At 38.9% G+C, this 23,052-nt stretch overlaps 1 protein-coding gene across 3 annotated transcripts in view; it reads right to left on the reverse strand.

The window, feature by feature from the left end:
- Positions 1–23,052, reverse strand: part of CLOCK (clock circadian regulator) — a 108,923-nt gene that overhangs the window by 56,187 nt on the left and 29,684 nt on the right. For 2 of the 3 annotated variants that reach the window (XM_063458021.1, XM_063458019.1), the window contains exon 2: positions 5,886–6,001. The gene's annotated coding sequence lies outside the window, so the exon portion shown is untranslated. Of the gene's footprint in view, positions 1–5,885; positions 6,002–11,686; positions 11,705–23,052 lie in introns of those variants that run through there. The other variant, XM_063458020.1, reaches the window with a different exon arrangement.

A 23,052-nucleotide genomic window follows, 5' to 3' on the forward strand; every position in this document is an offset into this window, starting at 1 on the left:
CAGGGGCAGAGGCAGCAGCTGCAGACTTGAATACAAGTAAGATTTTACTATATTTAGGGAGGCAAGGAGGAAGGGGGGGCTAGATGGTGGTTTTAACATTATAGGGTCAGAAATACAGGTTTGTGTTCCTGACCCGATCATGTTCTTTTAACTAGTGTTAAACATTTTTAATTATTATTAAAAAATATTTTAGAATATTTACTAGAAGTGAATTTTTCTGTCTATTTTCCCACCGCTATAAATTTGTCAGTCTACTAAAACAGAAATTTCTGTGAAAACTACAAAACTATTTATTGAAAACTGTCCATTTTTAAGACCACTTTGATAAATATCCCCCATTGCTTCACTAAGCCGACTACTAAGTTCAAAGAGCAGAAAATACCAAAAAATATTGATAGAGGCACCCAGCAGTAGGACAAAGAGGTTCAAATTTCTACTTTTATTAGAAAAGTGCAAAAAATGGCACCTTTACTGAAAATATCATCATTGTAATATCATTTATCATTTTGAAACACTAATATTTGTGTTCAGCGAAGTCTCCCGAGTAAAACAGTACCCCCCATATAAAGGTTTTATGGTGTCTTGGAAAGTTACAGGGTTAAATATAGTGCTTGCAAATTAAATTCTTTGCACTTTCTGCCTTGGTTGTCAGGCACGTCAATCAAATTTGAATTCGTAAAATCACATAATTATGTTAAACGATTACTTAAATATACATGTAGAATTTTAATACATATACATATGAGTATTTAAATTCTACATATATACTTATGTAATTATATATATATTTATCTATTTATATATATATTTGCGGTTATTTGTATTTTATATATAGATTGATATAGAATGTCATTCTAAGTGTAGTTTGTTATATATATATATATATATATTTAAAAAATACAGTTAGAATGAAATTACATATGTATATTTAATTTATTTTCATTTTTTTAAAATATTTTATTTATTTATTTGAGTTATTGTAATTATACATATATATGTAACTTCATTCTAAGTGTATTTTAATATTATATATGTACTTTATTAATATTGACATACACTACGTATGACGTTACATATATAAGATGAATATATATATTATGTATATATACATACACACAATTTATTTTACATGTTTAATAATATATATTTTTTTAACACTACCCACCAGCAGGGGTACTGTCTGACAGCCCAGACAGTCCCCCTGCTGGCAGATCCACAGCCAGCTATTGCGGCCATGTGATCGCTCTTTGAGAGCAATCACATGGTCCCCGGGGGCCTGGTTTGCCGGGGGAGGGCTGCCTGGGCTGTCAGGCAGTCCTCACGAAGAGGATTGCAGCGGAGGTAAGTACCACGGAGCTCCTGGGGGCTCAAGCCGTTACAGCGGTCTATGCCGCCACAACGGTTTTAAAGCCCATTATAATGGGGACTGCATAGAACGCCGTAACGGGGTTAAGATAACAGTGTTTTGATGCTTGTAGTGTTCCTTTACCCTGCAATGTAAACATTGTAGTATCTCTGATATTGCAATGTTTTGACTTGCAAGGTTAAGGGGACAGGGCTTCTTCAACCAGACCACTTCAATGAGTTTCCTGGGTGCCTACAGTGTCCCTTTAACCCCTTAAGGACACATGACATGTGTGACATGTCCTGATTCCCTTTTATTCCAGAAGTTTGGTCCTTACGGGGTTAAGGATACATTTCAATTTACCTGGGGAAATAGAGGCACTTTTTCACCCATTCCCCAACACTTCGCCTAGCATATGAAGGGAAGAACAAAATTACAGCCACAGAGAAGCAGAAGCCTGGCTGCAGCCTGGAATAGAGTCCCAACACGTCTCTGTGTTTATGGGCTTGTGTTGCAACTGGTATGCCTAGGAACAGACAACCTCCAACACTCCTAATGCTGTGGAGCAAAGCGTAAAGGGGCACTCCGGGATTAAACTGGAATATTAACAGTGAAGTGGGCGGAGTATAAATTCTTTGCCGCCACATTAAGACTGCTATTAAATTTGCTGAGCATTTCCAATAATGCTCTTTAAAGATAAACTATTTATCCTATAAATCGCTACTAGACAAAAATATTACGGGACATGATTAGCCCCTGTAGACCAGAATGAGCTGCACATGATTAAAGCATCTCACCCAGCTGCAGGTGGACACAACCTAATCCAACACTGTCACAGGCTTGTGTCAACAAGTCACAGGCGCCAGGTTCCCACGACGACTTGGAATTTTCACCTGGCGCCTGTGTGTTTGTCAATCCGTTCAGCACCGACAACCTTAGCCCACTCATCCCCTCCCCCGGAGCAGACAAATGCGTGGAATGGGAACGGGCAGCGAGGGAGCTGTATTCTTCCTGCTCTTCTTGCTCTGTGCCTTCGCACCCTGCTGTGATGCTGGGAGCTGGAATATGACGTCACTCCGGCCCCGCTAAGGTAGGGAGCAAAGCAAAAAGAGCAGGAAGATTACAAGATCAGGGCAGCTCCAATGGGCCCCCAATCTTGATGATCTCAGCCAATCCAACCCTTTCCTATAGGAAATCATTGGGAGGCTATTGCACATGCGCGACAATACCTGCACCGCAACAATCAGCATTCCCATATAGAGAAACATTGAATCGCTGAATCTCTTTGGGGAATGTTCAGTGCCTCCATGCAGACATTTTTCTGAAAAAGTAGTATTTACATTGAAAAGCCTGCGGGGACAGGCTATAGACGCTAAACATCACTAAACTAAGCTGTAGTGGTTCTGTTGACTATAGTGTATATTTCTCATAAATTAAACTTTGCTAGTTTAAAAAAAAAAAAAAAGAAACTGGCTCCTAACTTTTTTAGCTTGCTCCAAGATTCCAAACAAATTGTCAAGCCCTGCATTACACACACTCTATACCCCCTTATAAACAAACACCGTGTTTTTTTTTTGTTGAAAAAAAAACTTTGATAGTTTAAAAAACCTGTCTCTTAATAAAATGTTTTAGCTGGCTCCCCGATAAATTTGTCAGGCCCTCCACTGAGCACTGCACCAAGATGCATAAAAAGAAATGTTGTTGTCAATATATTTCAATGCATTACTAAAGTGTAATCTCATTCATCAAACTTGTTAATGATCACTATAGAAAATCCTCTTCAAAGAGCAGCTGTGCCTTAACATTTGCAGTGTTTCACAAGTCATCACTTTTCGGAAAAAAAAAAAAACACAGGTCACAACCCGATTTAAGGTAAGGTAAATATTTTAATTGACTTCTTCTTGTCATTTCCCTCACTGTGTGAAATAAGCAAAAGAATAACACAAGTGAAGGATTCAAAATAAATACAATGAAAAAAAAAATAGAACTCTTACTTAATAATTCCCAATAGCGTGGTAACAAGTTGCACTGTGATTAATAATTACATTGTGCTATGCTTAAAACCAAAATAGCAGCAATAAGACTGCTCAGCTACCAGGGCATTTGAAGGTTTACTTCCTGTTAGTGAAAGAGTAATCAGAAAGCTGCCAAATAAAGCAAAGAGAGATTGGGAGAAAACATAGTGCAGGAAGGAATGAACAATTGAAAATAAAACAGACTGACTGAACTGAGAAATAGATTCGGAAGAGAAAGATCGTTCCTTACTTTTACACTTTATTCTATGTTGTGGTTTGCCCTTATACAGCCCACAGTGTGGCACAGGAGTGGCAAACAGTGCACACGCACATCCAAATAGTAACTTTATAAGAGGGAAATTACCATAGATTTGGCATGGTGAGAGTGTGCCTGACATGGAAACCCCCCTCCCTCCCCCCCCCCAAAAAAACCCTAATTTAACGGGACACTCCAGACCCCTAAAGCACTTTAGCTTGCTGAAAAGCTCTATTTGTGAAGAGTAGAACTCCAATGAAAACAATAATAATTAAATGCATACAAGTTTTCATTTGGGGTATATCTACTAAACTGATTTTTATTTATTTTGTATTTGAGCAATGGCGTGTCCCTTTAACTTACTCTTACATGATAGAGCAGGGGTAGGAAACCTTTGGCACTCCACTGTCACTTGCCTATCCCTGTGATAGAGAATCAAATTATACTAATCATAGTTGTAGCAAATGTATAGATCTCTCTAAAATAAAATAGGAGAAATAGCCCTATGCACCTTACTTTGATTGATATAAGTGAGTAGTCAGGGGTAGGCAACCCTTGGCACTCCAGATGTTGTGAACTACATCTCCCACAATACTTTTATAGTGATAATACGGTCACTGGTGACTATAGTGGGTAAGCCTTTAAAGCAGTAAAGTTGGCTTACTGAAGTATTTTAATTGGATGACACATTTATCCAATCAGTGCAAAAATATCCCACTCATAAAAGGGTAGGTCACGGATGATACTGCGGTTTGTGAATCTCTTAAACAAGTTATACATACATTGTTTCTGACTATACATTTTTTTTTGTTTTGTTTATTTGTATTGCTTGGCTACTTGATTTCTTAAGGACAGAATTACTTCTATGGAACAACCTACTTTGTCCCATCAGACTTTACACCTAATCTCCAGTAATTTCAGAATTCTTTCAAAACCCATATATTTAGGCAAACTTATCAGCCCCCTGGTTATTTGAATCTCTTATACCAGCCTGCGTTGTCCCTTCTAAAATTAGTGGCTCTACAGTCCATTTCTCTGTCACTCTCCAACCTATAGCTTTTCTGTACATATGTTAGTGATCTATAAATGCATCAAATGGACACTCCACTGCCCAAATACAGCAAAAATCTATATTTAGTAGATGTACCCCAATGAAAGCATGCATGCATTTCAACGAACACTATAGTGACAGAAATAGTTTAAAAAGGGAATAAGCTTGCTTCAGCTGGGATCCTCAAAACGGACGATCTCACCCAATCCAATGCTTTCCAATAGGAAAGCACTGGAAGGCTACTGCACATGCGCTGAAAACTGCAGCACTGCCCCAGTCAGCATCTCCTCATAGTGTGCGCAACACTGATCCAGGAAGCAACTCTAGTGGACGTCTGAGTGACTGCCACTAGAGGTGTTCCTAGACTGCAATGTTTCATTTGGGTAGATCTAAAAACAATTTGCAAAAATCTGCAGATTTCTTGCCTGAAGCATTTGCATTGCAAGCCCTTCCCTTCTTCTTCAGTCCAGACTTTCTGTGCCTGTCCAATCACAGACTTCCCAATGCAGCTCAGTGAGAAGTCTTTGAAAGACAGGTGATCTGAGTAATTGCTTCCTCTTGAGTTTAGCGCCACTAAGCTAACCAAACCAGTAACAGGACCGGGTATCTGATTGACAGCCAGGGGGGTGTAACAAGGTTCATTTATAAAAATGCCAATTTCTACTGAAGTCTTCACTTTTTGTAAAATGGAGAAAAACATGTACCTTTAAATTTAGAGATTTCAAGGAGCTAAAACCAAATACGTTTTTATTTGTTACAGTATTCATCCCTCTTTATTTTAGTTTTTAGGCCCATGTGAGGGAGACATGGTGGGCACACCAAGCGTCTGAATCCTATCAATGCCATCCGTAGCAGTGGGATTTGCATGGCTATTGCAGAAGTAAAATTTCTGAAATCTAAGCAAATAGCAGAGGGGCCAGGCTTTGGGTTCCAAGACATATTTAAATGGTGCACTTGTACCATGGAGATGTAATGGAACCTTTGGGTTCCAGGAGCAGCACAGTTTTTGTCAAGGTTGGAAAACTGTGACAAAAAACAGGGGGGTGGCATTCAAAGTGCTTGACAGGATAAGCTCTGGTGGTCATGGTGCTTAAAGTATCTTCTTAGTGCTACAAAACATTTTTTAGGGCTTCATATAAAGGACGTATATATACACATGAGAAAATACCAAATTAAAAGAAAACACATTGTTTAAAGAGTGTATTCATTAAGAATTACCTTTTTGTGCTTTAGCTTTAGTTAAGCTTTGGTTAAAGATCTTCAAGGTAGGAGAAGTAGCTTGGTGAAAAAAATTCAAACCTCCATTTCTGTGAACAGCATCTCCTCACTGAAATCTGTAAGGAAAAAGGAAAATATGAGAAATATATTCAACAATAGTTTGCACATTGGCTAAATCAGTACCTAAAGTATGCCTACAAAGTAGACAATAATGGAACCTTTGAACAAAAAAGTACTTTTGCATACAAAAATATTTCCAAAGCAGAGAGATTCACAACACAGCAGATTTCAGCTTTTGCAAAACAATGTCATCGGTTAGGGCGTTTGCCCACCCCTGTTGCAGGTAACATATTGATTGTCATGTGAATGGCATCTGGGCCACTGCTTGCATGAAACAGCATTTTTCAGCCTCTCCTTACACGTTCATATCTCACTTTATCAATCTTTCACCTGCAATCCTGTCCAAGTTTGTCACTTGTATATTATACAAATATAATAAAAATGGGGCCAAAAACCCGCAGGCATTTTTTGTGGAATGCTTAAACATACCATAAAAAAGAAAAAAAAGCTATCTAAAAACATATGGAGTTTGCTAATGTAACAATTAAACAACCGAAATTTTATTTAAAAAAAAATCGTGAAGAACAACAAAAGCTGAACTGCACGCCTGAAGTTACAACATAATAGGGCAAAACTGTGCACTCAAGAACAAGAGCAAAAACTAAATATATAAACAAACTAGATTACAAAATCAGAGAAAATAAAATAGTATATTATACACTATAGTCACCTTAATGTAGTTGTTCTGGTGAGTATAATCATTACCTAAAGTATTGTCATGCAAACATTGCCATTTCAGAGAAAAGGCAGTTTTAACATGTGCCCTACTGGAGGTGCGTCCTGGGGCAGTGCTGCACAGTGTGCTGAATTTCTCTCATAGAGATGCATTGATTCAAGCCCCAAAAATATGAATAGAGCTGTCAGTATGATAACATCATAATATAAGATAACAACAACCATGCTATTACTGCTATCAGTGTATTCAGCAGCTCCGCTCACCAACTGTGTGCTTGGACAGACCATCATCAAACTCCTGACATGACGTAACGCTGTATCCTAAGGGGTACCTCCAAGCATTATAATCAGTACAGAATCATATTCACAATAGATTATCCCTTTTCAGTGTTAGGGCCACATTTGGTTACTATAGCCAAACTGCAACCAAATTTAAATTCTCAAATTTACTAAAGCACAACATGGTTTGTATTTGGTCCCATTCAGTGTATGCATTGAAGTCTATAATTCTCAAATGTGAGCGCTATATACGGTAGCCTATACAGTGAGGCAACTTGTAAAAATGTGCAAAAAAATCAAACAGGTCTCTGTGAGTTAGTAGTATACAGATAGAAACACTTAAGTCCCACAGTAGTTTAGATTTATGCACAAAAAGATAGAAAAAACTTGCTTAAGAGTCCATATAGTCTTATAAGAGAGTCTTGAAGGGGTTAATCCTGTGTTGTAGTGGGAGATACACTGTAGCTTTTACCTTCAAAAGATACAAAAGAAAACTTTCATAGTGTAAAACCGTTTTAATAAATCACAAGATACCCTTCCCCCCAAATAGGAACCCTTACTTTAGCAAGTGGTGATACTTGTTTCCAAGATATCACGAAATACACATTTGTAAAGTCAGAGGCTGTGCAGCCGTTTACCGTCCGCTGCTCTCAGCAGTTTCAAAATTCCCGCCCGATCTCAGGGCTGATACGGTGGGTTCTATCCTGCAGAATGTGAGCATCAGCGTGTGGACGATTCTAATCCAGCTGTAAACATCAGACCTCTGCACCCGATGACACTTCAACGCGTTTCGCCCGCTTTGCCGGGCTTTTTCAAGATAGTGTATCGGATAAGAACAGCATCTTTAAATACATTTTCTTTTGATCAGCTAATAATCAACTGCTGATCGACTAATAGTCTTTAACATATTAAATGCAGAGGATAAACAGGATCCTGTCATTGCTTAACAATTTAAAAATGTATATAGCATACACATACTTCATATTAGTTAAAAATATTGAAACATGTGTATGCTATATACATTTTTAAATTGTTAAGCAATGACAGGATCCTGTTTATCCTCTGCATTTAATATGTTAAAGACTATTAGTCGATCAGCAGTTGATTATTAGCTGATCAAAAGAAAATGTATTTAAAGATGCTGTTCTTATCCGATACACTATCTTGAAAAAGCCCGGCAAAGCGGGCGAAACGCGTTGAAGTGTAATCGGGTGCAGAGGTCTGATGTTTACAGCCGGTTTAGAATCGTCCACACGCTGATGCTCACATTCTGCAGGATAGAACCCACCGTATCAGCGCTGAGATCGGGCGGGAATTTTGAAACTGCTGAGAGCAGCGGACGGTAAACGGCTGCACAGCCTCTGACTTTACAAATGTGTATTTCGTGATATCTTGGAAACAAGTATCACCACTTGCTAAAGTAAGGGTTCCTATTTGGGGGGAAGGGTATCTTGTGATTTATTAAAACGGTTTTACACTATGAAAGTTTTCTTTTGTATCTTTTGAAGGTAAAAGCTACAGTGTATCTCCCACTACAACACAGGATTAACCCCTTCAAGACTCTCTTATAAGACTATATGGACTCTTAAGCAAGTTTTTTCTATCTTTTTGTGCATAAATCTAAACTACTGTGGGACTTAAGTGTTTCTATCTGTATACTACTAACTCACAGAGACCTGTTTGATTTTTTTGCACATTTTTAGAGGTTGCCTCACTGTATAGGCTACCGTATATAGCGCTGACATTTTTTATTTTTTATATACTAGGGCATGATCGTTAAGGAGTTTTGCTTTATGTCTAGCTGCTAATTTTTATACTACCACATTTTTACTATTTACTATTTGTATCTTATTTATATTTACTTTTTAAAGGTGCGCTCGCCTGTATTTTAAAATTTATTTAATTCTCAAATGTGAGCAGAGATGTATCTATCGCGAGGCAAACAAGGCATTGGCCTTTGGCGGCAATTTTCAGGGAGCGGCAAGAAACGCCGCCCCCAAATGCCCAGGCTAATGCCTTGTTTGCCTCATTTTATGGGGGCCCAAGAGCTAGGTGGCTGGCCACCTTTAGGCTGTCCCGTGCTCTCTCTGCTCAGCTCCCTCGCGTGACCCGCAGTGATGCCGGGAGCCAGAATATGACGTCAGTCCAGCTCCCGGCATCACTCTGCGGCGCACGAGGGAGTTGAGCAGAGAGATCACAGCTCCCTCGCTGAAACTTAGAGCGCCCACCCGCCTGCACGTCTGGCCGCCTTCCTGCACAGCAGCCCCACTGGACCCCAGGTGAAAAGTCCACCCAGCTATCCCAAAAGTAGGGAGGCTGGGTGGATTTAAATTTAAAAAAAAATAATAATAATTGTGAGTGTTGGAGGGAAATGTGTTTCAGTGAATGTGGGGGAAGTTAGTGTGTCAGTCTGTCAGCGAGTGTGTGTCAGTCTGTCAGCGAGTGTGTGTCAGTCTGTCAGCGAGTGTGTGTCAGTCTGTCAGCGAGTGTGTGTCAGTCTGTCAGCGAGTGTGTGTCAGTCTGTCAGCGAGTGTGTGTCAGTCTGTCAGCGAGTGTGTGTCAGTCTGTCAGCGAGTGTGTGTCAGTCTGTCAGCGAGTGTGTGTCAGTCTGTCAGCGAGTGTGTGTCAGTCTGTCAGCGAGTGTGTGTCAGTCTGTCAGCGAGTGTGTGTCAGTCTGTCAGTGAGTGTGTGTCTTGGTGATTTTAACACTACAGGGTCAGGAATGCATGTTTGTGTTCCTGACCCTATAGTGTTCCCTTAAATATTGTAGAGTTAATCCATAATATTTATAAACTAATGATATAAAATGTTTTTATATCCTTATATATTTGAATTATTAAAGGAAAACTATACTAATACATACATTTATTCCTAACACTATAGTGCTGGAATGGCTGTTTGTGACCAGTCCCCCTCTCAGTGGAGTTTAAAGTTAATTAAACTTATCTTTTCTCTATCGCTGCACCGCTGTCACCATGGCAGGCCCAGCCTCCATGGCGGAGATCAATCTCCCATAGGAAAGCATTTTGCGGCTACGGTGCATACAGGGCAAAATGTCACGCTGCGCCAATTAGCACCTCCTCAGAGATACATTGTACCAATGCATCTCTATGGGGAGTGTTCAGTGTCTCCATGCAGAATGTGGAGATGTTGTATGTAGGAAGCATGCTATACACCTCTTAGGTTAACTCTGACTTCCTACGAAATGGTTATCTAAATGGAGCAAATGACAGATTTTTGCTGTATATTAGCTTGTAGTAGCAAGTGGCCAGCTGCCTGAAAATATGACTCAACTGAATTTGCAGCAGGCAGTGGCTAATTATGTTTAAAGTAAGCACTCCGTTGAGTGCTTCCATAATTTGGTTCCAGATTTTGGCCATTCAGTTGCATCTGGATAGTTGAAATCCAGATTACATTCAATCTAATTCAAAGGTGGGAATCCAAAACCCTAACATTGATAAATACTGAGAACAATGTCCAGATTTTGCAGTTCAAATGTCCTAGGATGATACTGGATTATATGTGATAATTCAGAACAAAAGCATTTGGACTTTAGTGAGTAACATCCTGGGTGTATTGGTCTTGTAAACAAACCGTTTCTATTAGTAAATATAGCTTTATGAAGGCAAGAGCATAATAGTGTGACTTGAGAAAGGGTCACAAAGCCGCATGGTAAACACTATGGTCATTGCTGAACTGCTGTTTGCTAAAATATTGAGCTGTACGTTTGCGGAATTTAAGACCATCCTGTGAATTTTCCATCTATCCCTATCTTCCTGTGGAATTTGACCCTAGTTATTTGCCAATGGACTTCTCAATGTGTTTCATGTTAAATGATTTAAGTAATTTTGAAGTTGCGTGATCAGTTCAGTGACAATCTGGTAAGCTAGTATGTCTCCTTGTAATTAGGGGGGAAAAAAGTTATACATCAAAATGCAGTCAATGTCGCATTATTTTGTCCACTCCTTTAGGTCTCTGCACAAAGCCTTATAAGCAAGGTAATAAAATGAAAGAAGAAATACATAAAATGTCAACACATACTGACATATGCACACAAAACTACATGGAAACATAGTGCAAGTGTATCATTTAGACTACTGTGCTATGTAAACAGACCTAAAGGGAATTATCTGGCACGTACTGTAAAACAATGTCAGATTAAGTCAATGAACTCCCGTATTCTATATTGTCCCAGTGACCTGCTGGCCCAGTTACCTACTTTCCACCCAAGTGCTGAGTTCATAGCAGCTACATTGCTGACTTTTACTTACTTGAACAACCAAAGCAAGCTGACAATATTAAACCAAATAACAAAACCGTGTAAAACTTTACACTGTAACATGTACAGAGGACAAAAAAATATTGCAAAAACTCAATGCAAAGAATGTTACATAAATTACTTCTATTTCTTTACACTTGCATGCTAATAGAAGATATGTCACCTTTTACATCATTTTTAATCCAGAACACAAAAGCAACTATCACTTGTGATCCTTAAAATTACACTAAAAAAAAAGCTCGTCGCCACTAAAGTGGACATGTCTACCGCCAGCTCATACAGATTTGGAATAGAAAAATAAAAAACAAGTTCATGCATAAAAACCTGGTAGAGGGAATCACAGAATTACAAACACATCTGCAAAAATCAAATACTAATTCAGTAGCTTAAAAGAATATAAAATAAAACCAAGATCATAAACAAAGTTGCTGAATCCCAATGCACTCACATGTTCCGTGCAAGCAATGTACTGCAAAGCGTACTTTCACTTGAATGTTAATGTTGTGACCTTCGTCCCTGTCCTTGGGTGGACAGAATGCACTCGTTGACATGAAAACTCAGGACGATAGGAAATATTTTACTGCATTCTATCACTACAGTAATCTAGAAACAAACATTTGGAAGCAAACATTACACAGTACCTCTACAGAGAAATACCTTGAAGTTGAAGTGTCACTATTGTTAATTACAATAGATTTTGTTTTATAATATGCAGTGTATGCCTAGGAGTCCTGTAAATTAGTATAATTGCTGCAATACTGTATGCGTGGAGGCAGGCGTGCACATGGCGCGAAGGAAGGCATGTTCAATTATGCATGCACTGGTATAACATTTCTCTGTAGATGCCCAAGTACAAATGAGGGCAACTAGACCATCATGAGAAAAGTGAGTATGCCCTGAATACAGAAGTGTGGCAAAGATACATGTATTTTGTTTTTAATCTTCAACTTTTTATTCCTCTTTCAGAGTTTTTGCAAATCCTTTCCCGTGATGATTTTACCACTGATTATGTTTACAAAATAAGATAAATCAGTATTATTAGTAAGAAGAAAGCAAGAAGAGAACACTGCCTTAAATATATACTATAAAATATAACTTTTAATGGTGAACTAAATAATTGTGCTAAATGATCACTTTGTATTTCGTTCACCATTAAAAGTTATATTTTATAGTATATATTTAAGGCAGTGTTCTTTCTCTTCTTGCGTTCAGCCACATTTCGTTTAGGGTTAACCCCTTCACTGCCTTTATACTTTATACCAGGCTTTCACTTTGTTAAACAGTATTATTAGTAGGAAAGAAAAAAAAATACGTTTTGTTCTTTCCTTATTTTTTTATTCCCTACACAAAAACTGTGCAAGCTGCCTATCTGCCTCTGCGAATTTGTCAAAAAAGGCATATTCTTATATCAGGTGTATAAAGTGATGGAAGAGGCAGAGTAAGAAATATGTTGGCGCATATAGAAAACCGTCTAAATAAAGCGCAACACTATTTATACAAAACCCCCAATGAGTCTAAACTCTGAGTATCTAATGTATCAAATATAACATTACTGGCAAGGATTATTGACTGACAGAATGCATTTCCCTGCCAAGCATTACATAGATAAATACATCATGGTGCCCAAATTGACAAACAACGCATTCAAAATATCTCTTGTATCAAATCCCTGCTCTGGCCTGAATGTCACCTGACAATTGTCTGAAATCCCTGGTTAGCATTTGAAGAAGATAATTGGTAACCATAAACTACAGTCAGATTTAGGGGTCAAAATAAATAAAAACACATTTTACCTTACATTTAAAAAATAGATCTGACCTAAAACACTAGTGACATATCACATTTACATGAATAAGGAAATGTTTATATGTGGTGCCTGTCGTACTTGTAAAAAAGTACTTTACCTAGTTAGCTGCTCGTGGGCAACAGTATGTGGGACAAATGAGACGATGCTTGAAAATTCAGTGAATAAGATTTGGATAAATAGGTTATTTTAAAATTTAAAGGAACTTTGCTGCCTACTGGATTCAAATTGAGGTTTAAGTGAATTTTAACTCTGCCCTGTTTTTGTTTGAAATATTGCATTTATTTCTAAATTATGCATAATATACATTTACGAACAAGTTTTATCTTACGCTGGAAAGCCCCATTTTGTTTGTGTAACGTCATAGATTTGGGACTACTCCTTTAAAAACAGAAGTACAGGACACTATATATACACAAGACTTGTGCTGCACATGCTGTCTTGAGAAAGGCTGCTAGTACGGGTGAAACGCATAGATTGTTTATTTTCTGTAAAGCCTATAACAGAAGCTGATAGTGTGGAGCAAGGAGTAATCTGCCTGCTGATGGGCAGTGAACTTCGAAGAAAGACCAGAAACAAGCAATAACAGATGTCCGTTGTGCTGGGCAATGTTAGTCTCGCTACCTTACACTGTAAGGATTCTAACTGCACGGTTTTGGCGGAATAAATTAATAGTTTTACCCTATGCCGTTAAGTATAGGTCTCTAGTAAGCATAAAGAGACTAAATTGGATACAAAACCTTATTTGGAATCTGCCAAACTTGTTACAAAGAGTTACAGTAATCAGTGAATAAGCTTACTTATTGCAACTTTGTGGACACTGTAAATAAGTATATCTGCCTTGAATGGCAACTGTATCCTCAACAGCACTATTCTTGCCCTTGTATTCATTTCCTTTTCAGTTAGGTTATAATTGTGATTATTATTGCAATTGTATTAACCCCTTAAGTACTGAGTTTTTTTTTGTTTTTTGTTAACTTGGTAATTTGCATTGTGGTGTCCGGGGAAAGGGAGATGAATGTGAATCTTTCCTTCCTCAGCTCTAGAGAGATAAAGTTTTGTCACTACTGTACTGTGCTGCACACACACAACAAAATATCAGAGGCCTCACTCGACTTTTAATATTATTGAATGTCTTGGAAGTTCTGATATTCCAATGAAATATATAAGTGGTATACAATTCCTGCTTTAAGTAGGTTTACTATGTAAGAGTTTATCGCACTGTTGTGTTAATTTGAATTCTTGTTAATGTTTGCCTCAGATTACAAATGTATTGTTTTTGAATCTAGGAGCCAGCTAAAAACAGTTTAAACTAACAAACCTATATTTTAAACGACAAAAATAAAATTGTTAAAGGAACACTAGTCACAAGAACTACTGCAGCTTAATGTAGTGGTTCTAATGTCTATAGCACGTCCTTGCAGGCTTTTCAATGTAAACATCGCTGTCTTGTAAGACAGTCACTAGAGGTGCTTCCTAACCCAGAGCTGTACAGCATCCATCACCTAAATTCAGCGTCTCCTCGCTCTCCATACAGATGCATTGATTCAATATATCTCTACAAGGAGATGCTGATTAGCACGCCATTATGCTGTGCATGCGCAATAGCCTCCTGATGCTTTCCTATTGGAAAGCATTGAATTGGCTGAGATCATCAAGATAGATTAGCTCAGCCATGGAGATGGGTGACCGACATTTTAATGAACATTTTTTATAAGAGGAGTTGTCCTCTCTCAGTGACCGACGCTGCTCTATTCCGAGGAGATGGTCAGCACAGAGTCTACCCTTCCTCTTCAGATGATATTGGCATATGTGCGCTATATGCCGCCAAGTGGCTTATTCAAAACCCAGCAAAGTCAAGGAATATGCACCTTCTCTCTTACTACATAACCTATTCTTGAAATAATGCCCATGATCCAAAATTTTCATTTAAGCAAGTCATTTTTGAATCCTGTTCCTTTAATTAAGACACCCATGCACATGTTTACGGTCTTCTTATATGTGACTTGAATTTGATACTTTTATAAACAGCTAATACTAGTTTGTTTTAATGGGCACTACAGGTGTGATTATTTTTTTGTAATTGACTAAATAGATAAAGCATTTCAAAATATTTATAAAATCAACATCTACAAGATAAAAACAAAATACATAAAAAGATATTCACATGAAGTTTCAGCATCATCAATACATTCTCAGGATTTACCTATACATCCATTGCCCAGAAACAGAAGTGACTAGCCAGTCTGGGTGCTCTAATACTTTTCTATGGCAATTTGGAAAGTGCTGACTTTATCCCACAAAGCCCCGATAGCAGAGATTTCTGGAAAGTGCAGTACTACTCTCGGCTTTTTACTTATCAAAGTTGTCAGCGGAATGACAACTCGAGAAACCTTTGTTGTGACATGAACAACTGTATTATTGGATAAACACAAAGGTTGGGAGGACAGGAAGGGAGTTGTCACATAACCTGGCAGCTCTTGTAACCAGCAAGAAGGAAATATTTACAATGGAGGGGCAGGAGAGTCAAGATTAAGAAGCACACTCTATTTTTTCTTTTCTTGCAAAAACAATATCAAATTGAGTATTTTGTGGGGAACTCAAAAACAGATATCTAAGTAATTCAAAGCTAGGCAGAACCGATTTATTTCTCAAGTGTACCATCTCACGAAGCAGGTGGGATAAAGTGCTCTCCTAGCAACTAGTTCTAAAATTAACCAGCACTCATCCAATAAAAATCAATTGGCTCTCTGTCATACATTGTGCACGAGTCATCAGGTTAACTGCATGCAGAGATACAAAAAAAACGCACTGAATCCAATGCTCCATTTGGGAACAATAATGTGGCGTACTTAGATAGGAAGAAAAAGACCAACAAAATAATACAAATTGTGTTGCAGTGGAAAATATTCTGATCCCGTGAGCAGAAATGCAGGACTTCAACAGAATTACAGTAACCACAAAGGTTATGTGGTCTGTGGAATATTTCCTGCTGACACACATTATGCGATTTGTGGGCCTGCGTATTTAATGACCATGCATGAATGAACAGTTTGCTTATTTTACAAGACGAATAACAGAACTTTTTGGAGTTTGCCCAGTTCAGATACAAATGAATTTCCAGGTACAGCACAACCAATAAATATTTGGACACTGAATACTAAAATGAAACAAATTAGAGGGCTCGTCGCAGTGAAGTGGTTATGGTGCATGGGATCCACTAGCTCCATCTTACTTTTAAGGGTTAAGTTGTTTTTGAATGTCAACTATTCAGGTTAATAACTGATGGTTAGATATTGCAAAGGGAAACACAACTACTTCTTATGTAAGTAGTAGTTATGGAACCCGAAGTGTTCCTTTAAAAGTTAGTAACAGCTGTAACTGTGGACATGGTTAAGAAAAACAGCACTTTTTGAATACAGTCATTCCACTTCATGGGACCAAATATATAATGGACAAATTATCAGTTGTTCACAAATTCAAATTATTTTTAGCAGGGGTCTAAATTGAAAACCAACCCACTAAAAGCAGCAAGTTTTGACACTGTGCGGTTTTATTTTAGTAGTGTTATTATACAAACAGTTACTTGCTACATACCAGCAGCATGCAGACATGGGTGGCTGTTTCATGCACGCCATTCTAGAACACGAGGAAAGAGGGAGAATGGGCTGGGTAACGGCAGTGGAAGGTTGGAGAATGGGCTAGGTAATGGCAGTGGGAGGTTGGAGAATGGGCTAGGTAACGGCAGTGGAAGGTTGGAGAATGGGCTGGGTAACGGCAGTGGGAGGTTGGAGAATGGGCTGGGTAACGGCAGTGGGAGGTTGGAGAATGGGCTGGGTAACGGCAGTGGGAGGTTGGAGAATGGGCTAGGTAACGGCAGTGGGAGGTTGGAGAATGGGCTAGGTAACGGCAGTGGGAGGTTGGAGAATGGGCTAGGTAACGGCAGTGGGAGGTTGGAGAATGGGCTAGGTAACGGCAGTGGGAGGTTGGAGAATGGGCTAGGTAACGGCAGTGGGAGGTTGGAGAATGGGCTAGGTAACGGCAGTGGGAGGTTGGAGAATGGGCTAGGTAATGGCAGTGGGAGGTTAGAGAATGGGCTACTATGGACATTGGGCAATAGAAGTGTAGGAGGTAGAATGGGCTACTACTGGCAGGATATTAGAATGAGCAATCATACATACACACCAGTATTCCCACACTACAAAAAATACCCCTTAGCATGCAATGGGCAAGTTTGGATTCCATAAAAAAACAAATGTTACTTGCGCACTATCCCAAATCCCTATGTACATTTAAATAACTGGCGATTTTTTGTATACCTCAATGGCCATTCAAGTGCAAGCTCACCTGCCATGTCAAGGCAAACCTCTTAGGTGATTGCTACACAAACAAGTCACCTTGCTGCTTTCAGTTAAAAAGGTGTCATCTCTAATGAGACAGAGAATTTTGAATTGTATTGTTGTCATTGAAAATAAAGCTGGCTCTTAGATTCAAAGCAGATTTGTCAAGCCCTGATTTAAAGGAATACTCCAATAACCATAACCGGAAGTGATGTAACAAATGACCTGGAATTAGAATTACAGACTATTCACACCAGAACTGAATAGAGAAATTAAGAGACTATTTAAACATCAACTGACCTGAACAGCAGACATTCACTTTTGAGAAAGCTGTAAGCGAAACATGTCAAGTGGAGATTAAGGATTGCCTACAAGGACTGGTTTTATTTATAGTTCTTTTTACTATATAGTTCCCTTTTAAATAGTTTTATTTATTCTGTTTATTAATAAAGATTCTGTTTTAATACCCAGTCACTCTTGAGCTCCTTATACTCTCACCATCACTCTGCTGTTCCTGATCTACGTTTATCCTTAGGTGGGGATTGTTCCACCTACAGCTCCATACACTAGAGCAGGTCATTGCTCTAGCAAATGTAAGTAGGTCAAATATTATTTACTTATCCTACTTTTACATACGTACTGTACCATTGGTATACATCCTTATTTTTTTCATATGATGAATCGCACTACCTTGGGAATCTGATACCAGCAAAAAGAAATCCTTAGACAGGGATTGTTCCGTCCAGGCTCCTAAAATAGAGCTTTTTAAGCTCTGGAAAACGTGAGTGCCCCTTTGGAATATATCTTTATAACCATATTATTCATACTGCACTATCATTGTACTTTTATTTCCCCCTTTTTTTTTTTTTTTTTTTTTTTTTTAAGAGTAAGACACATAATTGCGAAATCTGCTGCTACCTGTGTATGTATGATTTTATTATAATAATTCTTAGCGCTGTCCACCTAATTTACTAACCATAAACACTACACCACTGGTTTCAAACACTCTAGACTAGCGTTTCCCAATTAGTGTTCCGCCATTATCTGACCATCAGGTGGGCCATGCACTTAGGGTCACCCGATGGCTATTATTGCTGAACCGGAAGCCGTTTGGTTGGGTGCTGTAGCTCTTTAAGAGCCTGACTGGGCCCCTGCACTATCAGCGGACTCCTCCTCAGACAGGACAGACCTCCAAGCAAGCCACCCTCCTGGACACCAAGGTAAGCTAACAGGAGGGTGGCAGCAAACAAACATTTTAACATGTATGTGTTTATGTATGTCAGATTGTGTGTGTATGTGCCAGAGTGTGTATCTGTATGAGTGTGTCAGTGTGTATGTGTGTATGTGTGCACGTGCCCGTGTGTGTATCTGTGTATCAGTGTGTGTAACAGAGTATTTGCACTTGTAGGTTTAACCAACATCACAGAGCACATTTCACAGATAGTTCCATAGTTTTTGCTGAACTGAGTACTAAACTATCCGCCTCCGCCAGAACCTCTTCCTGCCCCGGCTGTTACTGTCAATGCTTTTCCAGGAATCTAGATTAAGATTCGATATACCTGCTCTACAAGTGCCGTGTAACTCTAGCATGTAAGAAGCCTCTTCTGGAGTGAGCAAAGCTCAAGGCAGATGATGTGTGTGGGATTTGCAATATGGAAGGGATAATGTGTGGGGAGTTATACAAGGAGGAGGAACATTAAGTATATAATATGATCTTGGATTAGTTTATGCATATATTAAGACGGTATCTATAAACGCATTTTTAAAACAGAAATGCAATTCTGTCTTTTTTCAAGGAATGCTTTATTTTCTTTCTTTGAACCTACTATGTTTTATATCCTTGTCTTAAAAAACAAACAAAAAAAAAACACTCCAAGCACCATAACTACCATGTGGTTAAGGTGCCAAGAGTGCCTGGTCTCCCCCTCCCCACGCATATAAGTAATCAAACAGTTTAACTTCTTGATGGGGTCCACCGGGTGCCACCACCTGCCCCTGTGTAGCCAGAAGTGAGACCTGCTACATGCTCCTGTTAGCTCTCCTGAGCTGGCTGAGAGCATCACCTAATCTGGAAAATGAGCTAAGCCCTGCATCATCTCATTTGCGAGAACGCACTAGCAGCAGGGAGTGAAGCTCGGTGGACTGTGGTTATGGTGCTTAGAGTGTTTCTCTAAAGAGATACGGTCACGCCTCTCGAAATTACAACATGAAATCAAACAGATTACAATCTATTTCAGTCATTTAGGTATGCTTTCTCTATTCTGTCAGGTACAAATTACAGTGTTTATAAAAAAGGATTGACAGGGAGCTAAAACGGAGACACCTATTTGCAGAGCTAAGAAGTGAGGATTAACATAGTTTCCAAGTGTCCCGATTTAGGAGGGATAGTCCCTATTATGGGCAAAAATCCTATTTCTAGTATCTCCATATTGTAGGTGTATCTAAGTGTATAACAGAGCTCCACATCATTAATACGGCAGCATGTCTTTAAAACTACAATACATTTGTTTAGAAATCAGTCTTTGTAAACAAGATATGTTATTCTTATTCTAAATTGTGTTTTAGTGGCATTCTCAATTTTATTTGGCTTCAGGCATTGGTTTATGCAAATATTATCTAAAGATATTTTGTTAATCTATATATATAGTCTGATTTCCCCACACATGTCTAGCAGCTATCATGTCAAGGAAGTTTTAACTCCTATCATAAGTCACATGATCATATAAACTATGGCCTACTAAACTTTCTGGTATACCCCTAAACTAAAGCTTAAAAACACACCTGTCACTTTTCTTGAAAAGACAGGTCCTTGATCCCTCACCACAGTAAGTACCATTGAAGCACAGAGTTGAATAGTGCAGCAAAGGTAAGAAAAGAAAACACAAACAAATATCTTTATTCAGGGTAACTTCGCTCCATGGTACATGCACGCACACTCTGGAATATACATAGAAAGGGTATATGAACACACACAGTCTCAACTATCCCTTCAGTAGCATTCATTCATAAGGTATTGCCAAGGCTAAATTAGTTAACATGTCTATGGCATGTGCCTGATTACATACTATAAATAATTCAGCCCTTCAGATATCTCCAAATTACAACATATACCACAAGTATTACATGTACAACAGACAACAAAGTATGCCATATGCTTCAAATGACACAGCCACTTGACTAACAAATACTGGAGCTATAATTAACATGTTCAATAGCTAAATATTCAGCTTAAAATTAAAAAGTATTTACATGCAAAAAAGGCCAAGTTATAGGGATTTTGTATTTTTTTTATTCAATTAGATAATTTTATAAGAAATGTAATTTACCATTTAAACCCCTTACTTCTGATATTATTAGCATAACATTTATATTCATGTAAGTGATGCATAAATGTATAACAAAACAGCAATTTTGTATACAAATTCCTTCTCAGAAAAACGTAAACAATAAAATTATGTACAAACAGTTTTATTTTTCACTTCATTTGTTCAGCCTTTATAAAAAAATAAATAAATTGGGTTACAAAAAGTTTTGGACAGTATTTCACACAAGGTTGGAAATGTTAGTATAAATATGCACTTATTCTCACATATCGGTGTGACAAAAATAAATAAAAATGGGCAAATACCTTGTTTATATGTATTTGTAAGGACACTGAATGCATTACTATCAAGACAGTTTACTAAACATGTCTAAATTTGAGGATAATATCCACATACAGTAAATACTCAAATCATATTTCTAATACAAAGGTGTTTAGCAAACTTTATCAAAATCAAGAAAGACAATGTAATGCTAGAAGTGAAATGGCAGTCCATTCACTCCTCCTTTCACATTCCTCACTGAATGTAGGAATGATATGAGCAATTTAAACTTTTTGGAAGCACAGGGTGAGCTTCATGCATAGACTGGCCGTTGGATAAAAGCCCGGTGGGCTGGGAAGGCCATGCGCAGAGGTCAACAGGGAAGATAAGAGGATCTGCCCTGCCAGTCCAGCACTATTGAGGCGCCTACCTTGCTGTGTGCCTTCATGGGCCAGTGCAGAGAGAACTGGCAGTTCATAACAGCAGTGAGGGGTAGAAGGAGGAACAGGGGCCCTAACCTACAACTCTGATGTGTTCCGAGTGTCCCTCTTGAAAGTTGCGAGTGTACTGAGGTTACCACGGCAGTGTTTACATTACAGCCTAGGACCACCTCTAGTGGACACTCCTCAGGACGGCCGACATTCAGTGTCTTAAAGCTATGCATGGAGAAACTGAACTTTCCCCATAGAGATGCATTGATTCTCGATGGCTACTTGTGCGTAGAATGCAATTAGGTTAGTTTGACGTGACCTATGTTTCATAAAACCATGCTGCTTATTGTTAATAATGTTCTTCCAAATGAATTCCTGGATAATATCCCTTAACACTTTAAAATTTTCCCCGCCACAGAAATGAAGCTGACAAATCTATAATTTCCAGGCAATGGTTTTTTTTTTTTCAATTTGACAATTTTTATTTTTCATGTCCAAATATCAAAACTGGGATACAGAAGGAAAAAAGGGGTGGGTAAAGAAGACACAATGCGACATTCCGTTTACAGTGATACATTTTCAAAGTCACAATCGGAATATACTTATGCATGCTACTGGTGCTTTATCATAGTCACATCTGTGTGGGCTATCTCCCAGTTGGTTTTACCGTGTACTCCTGGGGAGGGGGAAGGGGGGTGGGGCTGTAGGAGAGGGGGAGATGAGAACTGGGTACCTTACTTCGCTATAAATGTGTACATAGTGGGTATATTGCCTGCCTCTCTGCCTTTAGGGCCGTTGACCTTATATTCCTCGCCTTCTTCTCCCGAATGTGGACGCTCGTTCCTGATTGTTTGGTTTGTCTATTACTCCTGTCTTAGTGTTTTCTTGTCCTCCCTTCTACCTGTTTATTCCCTTTGTGTGGAGGTAACGCTTGTCCCTATCCTCTTAGGGGTTCAGCTCTTTGTCCCTCTCTATGTATGCCTCCCAGTCTTTCTTGGCCTGTATCATGTGCTTCGATGGGTGGAACCCCTGGTAGGTCCCAGTCTCATACGTCAGGTTCAGTGTGGTTTGCTGGATGACATTAGATCTTATAGGTGCTTGCGTTTGTTTCCAATTCCTAGCTATCGAGAGGTTAGCTGCCATTAGTATGTGGAATATTAGGCTGGCTTGTGATTTAGTGTAGGTTTCTAGCGACATGAACAGTAAAGCTGTTTCTGGATTTAGCTTGGTGTCTAAGTGTAGCGCTCCATTGATGGTCCCTTCTACCCCGCTCCAATATTCTTTGAGAGCCGTGCAGGCCCACCAGGTGTGGAGCATTGTGCCTTCTGCTTTGGAGCATCTCCAGCAAAGCCTGGAAGTGCCTGGGTATATGTTGGCTAATCTGGTTGGTACCAGGTACCATCTGTATTGCAGCTTGCGGAGGAGCTCTAGGTGGGAGGCGCATCTGGACCTACCTTTGTGTGCAATGAATGCCTTGTTCCATTGCTCAACTGTAAGTGTCATGCCTAATTCCCTATGCCAGGCGTCTCTATAATTGTCCTTTTGTGGTTGGTCTGTGGAGTCAATGAGAGCGGCATACATAAGTGACAGCGGCTTTGTGGGCATGGTCATAGACGTACATGCCTTTTCTATGCTTTTCGTTTGTGTCGGAATGG

The sequence above is a fragment of the Pelobates fuscus genome, chromosome 6 (genome assembly GCF_036172605.1).
Source record: "Pelobates fuscus isolate aPelFus1 chromosome 6, aPelFus1.pri, whole genome shotgun sequence".
Taxonomy (NCBI): domain Eukaryota; kingdom Metazoa; phylum Chordata; class Amphibia; order Anura; family Pelobatidae; genus Pelobates; species Pelobates fuscus.